The sequence below is a fragment of the Propithecus coquereli genome, unplaced genomic scaffold (assembly GCF_000956105.1).
Source record: "Propithecus coquereli isolate 6110/MARCELLA unplaced genomic scaffold, Pcoq_1.0 Scaffold62, whole genome shotgun sequence".
Classification (NCBI taxonomy): Eukaryota; Metazoa; Chordata; class Mammalia; order Primates; family Indriidae; genus Propithecus; species Propithecus coquereli.
In genome coordinates this window covers 7,141,259-7,147,849 of record NW_012152174.1, presented here as the reverse complement: position 1 = coordinate 7,147,849, position 6,591 = coordinate 7,141,259, and the positions used below count along the sequence as shown (strand labels likewise).

The following is a 6,591-nucleotide window of genomic DNA, read 5'->3' as shown; positions in this document are numbered from 1 at the left end:
TAGCATTAAGTAACACTGGGAAGGGGTTGCCTCTCCCTGCGTCCACATGTATGCCCTGGGTTGCTCTTCAGTGAATATCACTGGTCCTTTCATGTTCTTTACATACTCTGTTATCTGCATGAAATGAAGATCAAGAAGGATGGGGGAAAAGAAGAAAAAAATTGATTTTTCTCAGGAACTATACTCCTACATGAGAGTCCTATTTGCAAATAGGATCCTGTAGGAGACAAGCAGGAGGTGGGGGCTGGAGAACAGTTTGAATGCTGGCTGCAGCTCCAGAGTCTAGTTTTGGAAAATATGAATGAATCTGATGCTTGTAAAGGTAATGGTTGGGATTGATCCATGATAGCCAATAATCAAAGGAAGTTCCTGGATACCAAGCCATAGTGAGCTTGGCCTTGGGGAAAAAGTTATCCTCTTTAAATTTGATTGTTAAGTTATGATGGTGGGAGGGGTTTGAGGGGATGCTTGGGCCAGAAGGAATTTTTTAAATCATTTTGAAAGCCCACCTTAATGTTTTCTCGGTGAGGGTCTAAGATTGAAGGGAGCATGTGCAGCCTCTGGCCTGTTTGGGGTCCATCTCAACTTTCAAGGGACCTTCCAGAAGGAGAGAGTGGCCTTGGGAAGACCATCTTGTGAATTGGAGCAGGTCTCTAGGGCTAGATTGATGTCATCTGGGACTTTCAGATGTGTCAGGTTCTGGGACAATGAAAAGCAAACAACCCAAGAAGTTTCATTTCTGCTTTTTTTCAGAAAAGTATAGGGTCATTTTTGAGCTCCTGGAATAAAATGATAGAATGCAGAGAAACTGGAAAATGTCTCCATTTCTCTACTGCAAGCTCTATGCCTGTGGGTTTGCCGGTAAGAATTTAGTTGACTGATGTCCAAGTGCTTTTGCACTTACAGATTTGATGTGAGATTCAAATAAAAGAGGTACACAAATGCTTGGCTTTGTTTTTGCTCCCTGAGAAGAACTCCTGGACTTTTCCTCTGTCCTTCCTGGAAAGAACAACTGAGTGGGCAACCCTAAACTGATTCTGAATAAAGCAAGTATGCCTGGCAGACTATCTGATTTAAAGAAAACAATTCTTGCCTTAGGAAACACTGTGTGTCTATATTTCTTAGATTTCTGATAGTATGCTTTGGTAGATAAGTGGGTTTAGGTACCATGATTACTACCATATTTCTTATAAAAAAGTCTTTGAGTAATTTAGAATATAATCCTGTTTTGGCTTCTGTCCATTGGCCATTTGTTATTCAGACAGTAAAAAGAATACAACTCCAAGCATGACCTTGGGCAAGTCACTTAACAGTTTTAAGCCTGTCATCTATGAAACGTCAGGGTCAGACCCAGTAACCTCTGAGGTCCCCACTAGCACCAGAAGTCTCTGATTTGGATGCACGGGGAGACATCTGCCACAGGTGAAGCTATGTGTGCACCCCCATGCCATTCCTTTTTCGTAGCTTACATTTTCCTTAGTGCCTAAGAAATACCATTGCATAGAGGCAGGCCTTCAAATAGTGTTTTCTCTTTTCATTCTAAAGCAAGGTTTTGAACTTTGCAAAAAATGTTCTGGTTAAGATGGAACAATTAAAAATATTATTGAAACATTTTTAGGTTTGCATGTTATTTCACAAACCCATTCCCTCTGTTTCTCCTTTGTCAAAGGATTTAGGCAGCTTATTTATTTGGCTTTCATCAAGTATCTTTTTTCCTTCCCATTCAAAATAAGCTCTGTTTCCTTTCTCCTGGCTAGATGAAAGCCTGTGTACTCTGTTCTTCCTGATATCAACCCAACGATGGTGCTACAGGGGTTCACGTCACTCCAGATAGTCAGTTTCAAAGGGAAGTTTGGAGGCTGTGGGATGAAAAACAAGCTTCAATTTTCCTCTTCAGATCTCTCCAATGCATACTGCCTGTGTATTGTTGCAGAAAACTCATTCAAAAATCGACTGTTTCCTTCCCTGACTCGGTGCCAAATCAAGAAGTGGCACATAATGTATTGTCGTGTTTATTATGCATCATTTTGCTGCTGACACTGGGGCCATCAAATATTGGGAAATTTACAGCCCGGGAGGTCCAGCCATCATGCCCGAAGTGAAGGACAAAGTATTCTGTTATTCATCTCCAGCTCCGGCCCTTTATGATCAGACAGTGAGCAATATACTTATCAAAGTCAAAATAACCTTCACTTCTTTAGAAAACATACTTGTCCTTAATTGCCAGAATAAGAATACATAAGCAGCCTCTCTCTTGATAATGGAATGAAGGCTGAGTTGATGTAAGTTTTGAATATTTTGTAATTTGCCAATAGCTATGTGCTCAATTAAGTTTTAATTCACAAATTATGTGTATATTATACCAGAGAAGTGGAAAAAATTTATGGTTTAGAACTATTTATATAACCTAAATATGTACATCATACTTAGGATATGCACATTTATGCTATGTATTTTTTCTTTTGAGTCAAAGCTAAGGCCGACCAGTAGTCCTGTTACTATGCCCCAGTAGTGTACAGCAGTTAAGAGCTTGAATGCTGAAACCAGAAAGACGTGAGTATGAATCCCTGACTATTTCTGTGACATAGGCGTATGCCTCCATTTACTCCTCTGTAAAATGGTATTAATATAGTACCTACCTCCTAGAGAGGTGTTTTAAGGATTAAATGATATTGCACATATTGCAAAATGCTTAGTATAATGCATGGTACCTCATGAGAACCAGAGGAATATTAGCCATTATTATTATTTTTCCCCCCTCCTGTTATTGTTAAAAACAGTAGTGCATAGAAAACACACATTGCCAAGTCCTTTATATGAAAGAGACAGGAAGCAAATGTTATTTTACAAATATATATATGCATATTATGGTTCTAGATGATGTGGGGAGGCACATAGTTTTGAGAACTTGACAGAGATGACTCAGAAAGCAGAGGAAAGCAGTGAAAATAATTCTTTCTTGATATGGCATTTCTGTTTACTGTTTACATTTCTGTTTATGGTTCTTACCTCAAAATGTGCCTTATGCAAGATACAAGATATCTTATATCTTGGGGTCAGATTAATCTATACAGTGGCCTCTGAGCATTGAAATTTAGGGATGTTTATTTGGAAATAGGCAGGTTCTAATATGTGGACAGTACTCCTGTGCCTACAAGTTGTAGTGTGGCCAAGTGTAAGGGAAAAAATAATTAGGAAATGAACGCCAACTCTGTTTTGGGAAAGACAAGGAAAATCTCTGGAATTTGGTCATTCTTCCTAGCTGAGACCAGGAGATGACATTAATTGACAACCATCTTGTGAGCAGTAAAGTCAGAGTGACAGCATTTGCTTTCTTGGGTTGTCAAAAATCCTCCTAATGATGGTGGGTGAGTCGTTAGAAGGTGAACGGGAGAAAAGGGCTTGAGAAGAGAAATACGGAGAAATAAAATGACTGGCCATTTTAGTTGCAGAATAATTGGCTTGAGAGTTTTGTTCTTACTTTTTCTCCTCTCTCTGGTGTCACTGTAGGATTAAGTTTAGGCAAATGAACTGTTAATAGGCCGTAATTTCAGACCAATAGTCTATTAAAAAATCACAAGACAAGCAATAGAAGACTTTATTTGAAATGAAAATTACAGTTTGCATATTTTTATCTCTTCCTTTCCTTTCTTTCCTCAAACTAACTAGAATAGACAAGAAAAACTGTTAGAATCTGCTCATAATTCATCTCTCTCTTTCTCTCTGCCCCTCCACACACCCCAAAACAAAAATCCTATCCAAAGTCCTATCCAAAAGTCTTACTGCAGACTTCCCATTCAAGCTGTATGTGTATTCCATAAAAATTGCTCGGCTTTCACAAGAACTGCCGTTCTGAGAAGAGGAACCACGATGCATATTAATAGGTGAAGAAAGCTTTATTGGGAAGGACCATAAACCTTGAAGGCCATAAACTCTGGAATTAGATTCCAGAATGAAAGTGCTATGAGAGCCCAGAGCACAGGCTAAGTATGTGTGGGACCGAGTAAATAAAGTTTTTGTCCCAAATTGCAAAGTACAGTCAGTGAATTGTTTACTGGGCTCAGCCACCTCTGCCTCTGCCTCCTTTTAGCCCAATTGTGGCTTTCTGCGTGTGACTCTGCAATTAATGGAGAACGTAAGATTTAATGAAATAGAGTAAAATTTTGGCTGGATAAATTTTTTTAAAGAGGTTTCATTATAAATTTTAAAGAGATGTCCTTGGCTAGCATTTGGAACTGAACAAGAAACTGTCATCAGATTAGTATGTTGACCTTCAGAGGCACAGTTCTCTCCAGAAGGTTACTCTTGCGGGCACAGCTGCCTTTAGGGGCTGAAGGGGAAGCCCAGTTCTGGCTTGTGCCGTGTATACCTGAAACCTAGAAGCAATTCTTTATGACAGTCAGCTTTCCAAGTGGCCTCCCTCTTTCCTGTCATTGTAATCTTAAAAGTGCCGGTGTTTCCATCGTCTTCGCAAGGCCACAGAGGAGTGTTTGTTACCAGGTTTATAGCTCTGATCTGTACACATCCACACTGGGTCTCCACTAGAGTTTCTGCCAAGCTCCGCGGGCCCCACCTAGGCCTCCCACGGTGTGGTCACAGCACACAGGTTCACTGGGAAAAGCCGGTGCTGCTATCTGTGAGCACATTTTCAGTCTATAAATCCTCGGCATTTCCATGACTGTTTGCTAGGCCTCCTGCCAGTACTAGAGCGTATGTGTGAATGTCACACTCCTGAGAGGGAGAACTGAGCTTCCCCGCCTGGATGGTGTGGACAGACCTCTGGGTGCTGAGCAGGAATGGGCTGTAGCTTGTACAAAGCTCTTCTCTGGCCCGTGTCCCAGGACAGGGCCCAGGCCCTTTGTATAAGGACACATGCAACTGCCCGTCACGGTGGGCATGCAAGTGCTCTGCTTTAACTATTACTATAAAGGGTGGCAACGTGCGTGTTTTGCTTTGGGTTTAATTGAGCCACAGACACTTGCTTTTTTTCATTCCTGTAGGATGATTGGGCTTCCCAAGGCTGGCAGTACCAGCCGTGAGGCCATGTCCTGTAGAAAGCTAAGGCATCGCTTTAATAAAGAGTCGAGGATTACGGATGAGTCCTTGGAGATGGGAGAGAAAAATGCCACATATATTGGTTTTAATCGCATGATTCATTTTTCCACTGAGATTTTTAACAATTGTAACATCTTCATACTTAAAATTCTGAAAGAGGAATAAGCCGGTAGGAAACCTAGGATTGGAAAGGGAGGACTCAGAGCAAGCCGGCGCCAGTCACATCACGAATGTTAGGACGGGGAAGTTTACAAAGGTGAGGTGGGGGTACCAATCAAGGGAAAGTGAGGCACCCCTGCTTCGGATTCCTCACTTAGAAATGGAGATGGTGCCTGTGCGGGCTCAGGAGGGGGAGAAGAGGGTGACAGGGAAAAGGGTCTCCAGGACAGATCCGACCTGTAAGCAGAGAGCTGTTACTGTTGAGCGAGACAATAGAGCTCCTTTCCTTCGTTCAGCAAATCTCTATAAATTGCTTGCTCTGTGCCAGGGATTGTGCCCCGGAGGTACTGGCTTGTCCTCATTAGTCACATCTACATCTTTAGTGTGTGTTTCTATCAGTCCACACGTGCCAGGTGCTCCAAGGGAGTTGACTGGAGTCAGCAGTGGCCTCCTTGAATTCTGTGGAAAAGACAAGATGCATATGCTTCCACGACAGTGTTCAGTGTTTGGAAATGAGCAGTCTTGCATTGTTATGCAAATAGCAAGGTAATAGAATGTGTATAAATTACAATAGCTGCAATTACTCACAGGAAAATTTGTTGGTGCTTAGTTATGTTATTGTGTTCACTGAAGATTATAGCTTGTTACTTTCTGTTCTAATATACTTTAACCACTTAAGTTTTGAAATAGAAATGAAACGCTTAGCAAGAAAGATGTATATGGTTCTTATATTGCATTAGACAGGTTAATATGTTTTTGCTTTTTATAACAGGGAACTTTATTAGCATGATGAAATTAATGCATGCAGGGCAATATCTTCCGAACCAGTTGTTACCAGTAGATAAAGTCTGATGTGGTAATTGCTAACTGAATCTCAGATCAGGGTTATTACTGAAGTAAAATCATTCACTGTGGGATGATCGGAGCTACAACATTGTGAATGATAAAAGAGCTGCATCCATTCTCTGGTTTTAATTAGCTAAAGAGGTGTCCTGGGTGGTTTCGAAAGCCTCATCTTATCAATATTGTTATTTAGAAATGATTTACGATATTGTTACAGGGTCTGCTAATGTTTCTATCATTAAAAGTCTATTGTTTCCATTACAAACTCCGTTTGTTGAAGGCTTTGCAAACATGGTTTAAATATTTATTTCAAAGCTCTATGTGTGTGTGTTCAAAACATTTTCTAAGGCCTTAAAACCCCAGGAGTTACTGTTTATGGATGCACCGTTATTGCTATTATTTATTCATATGACAATGCCCGGCTTCAGTCCCATAAAAAGATATAAAAGAAAAAATCAAACAACCCCATCAACAAATGGGCAAGCGAAATGAACAGAAACTTTTCAAAAGAAGACAGAATAATGGCCAGCAAAC

At 40.7% G+C, this 6,591-nt stretch overlaps 1 pseudogene across 1 annotated transcript in view; it reads left to right on the top strand.

Moving 5' to 3' along the window:
• The first annotated feature begins 815 nt into the window (after positions 1–815).
• LOC105822528 overlaps positions 816–6,591 on the top strand; it is a 12,571-nt pseudogene continuing 6,795 nt past the window's right edge. Inside the window, exon 1 of the transcript XR_001138106.1 lies at positions 816–861. The product of XR_001138106.1 is annotated as an elongation factor 1-alpha 1 pseudogene (transcript). The remainder of the gene's footprint in view (positions 862–6,591) is intronic.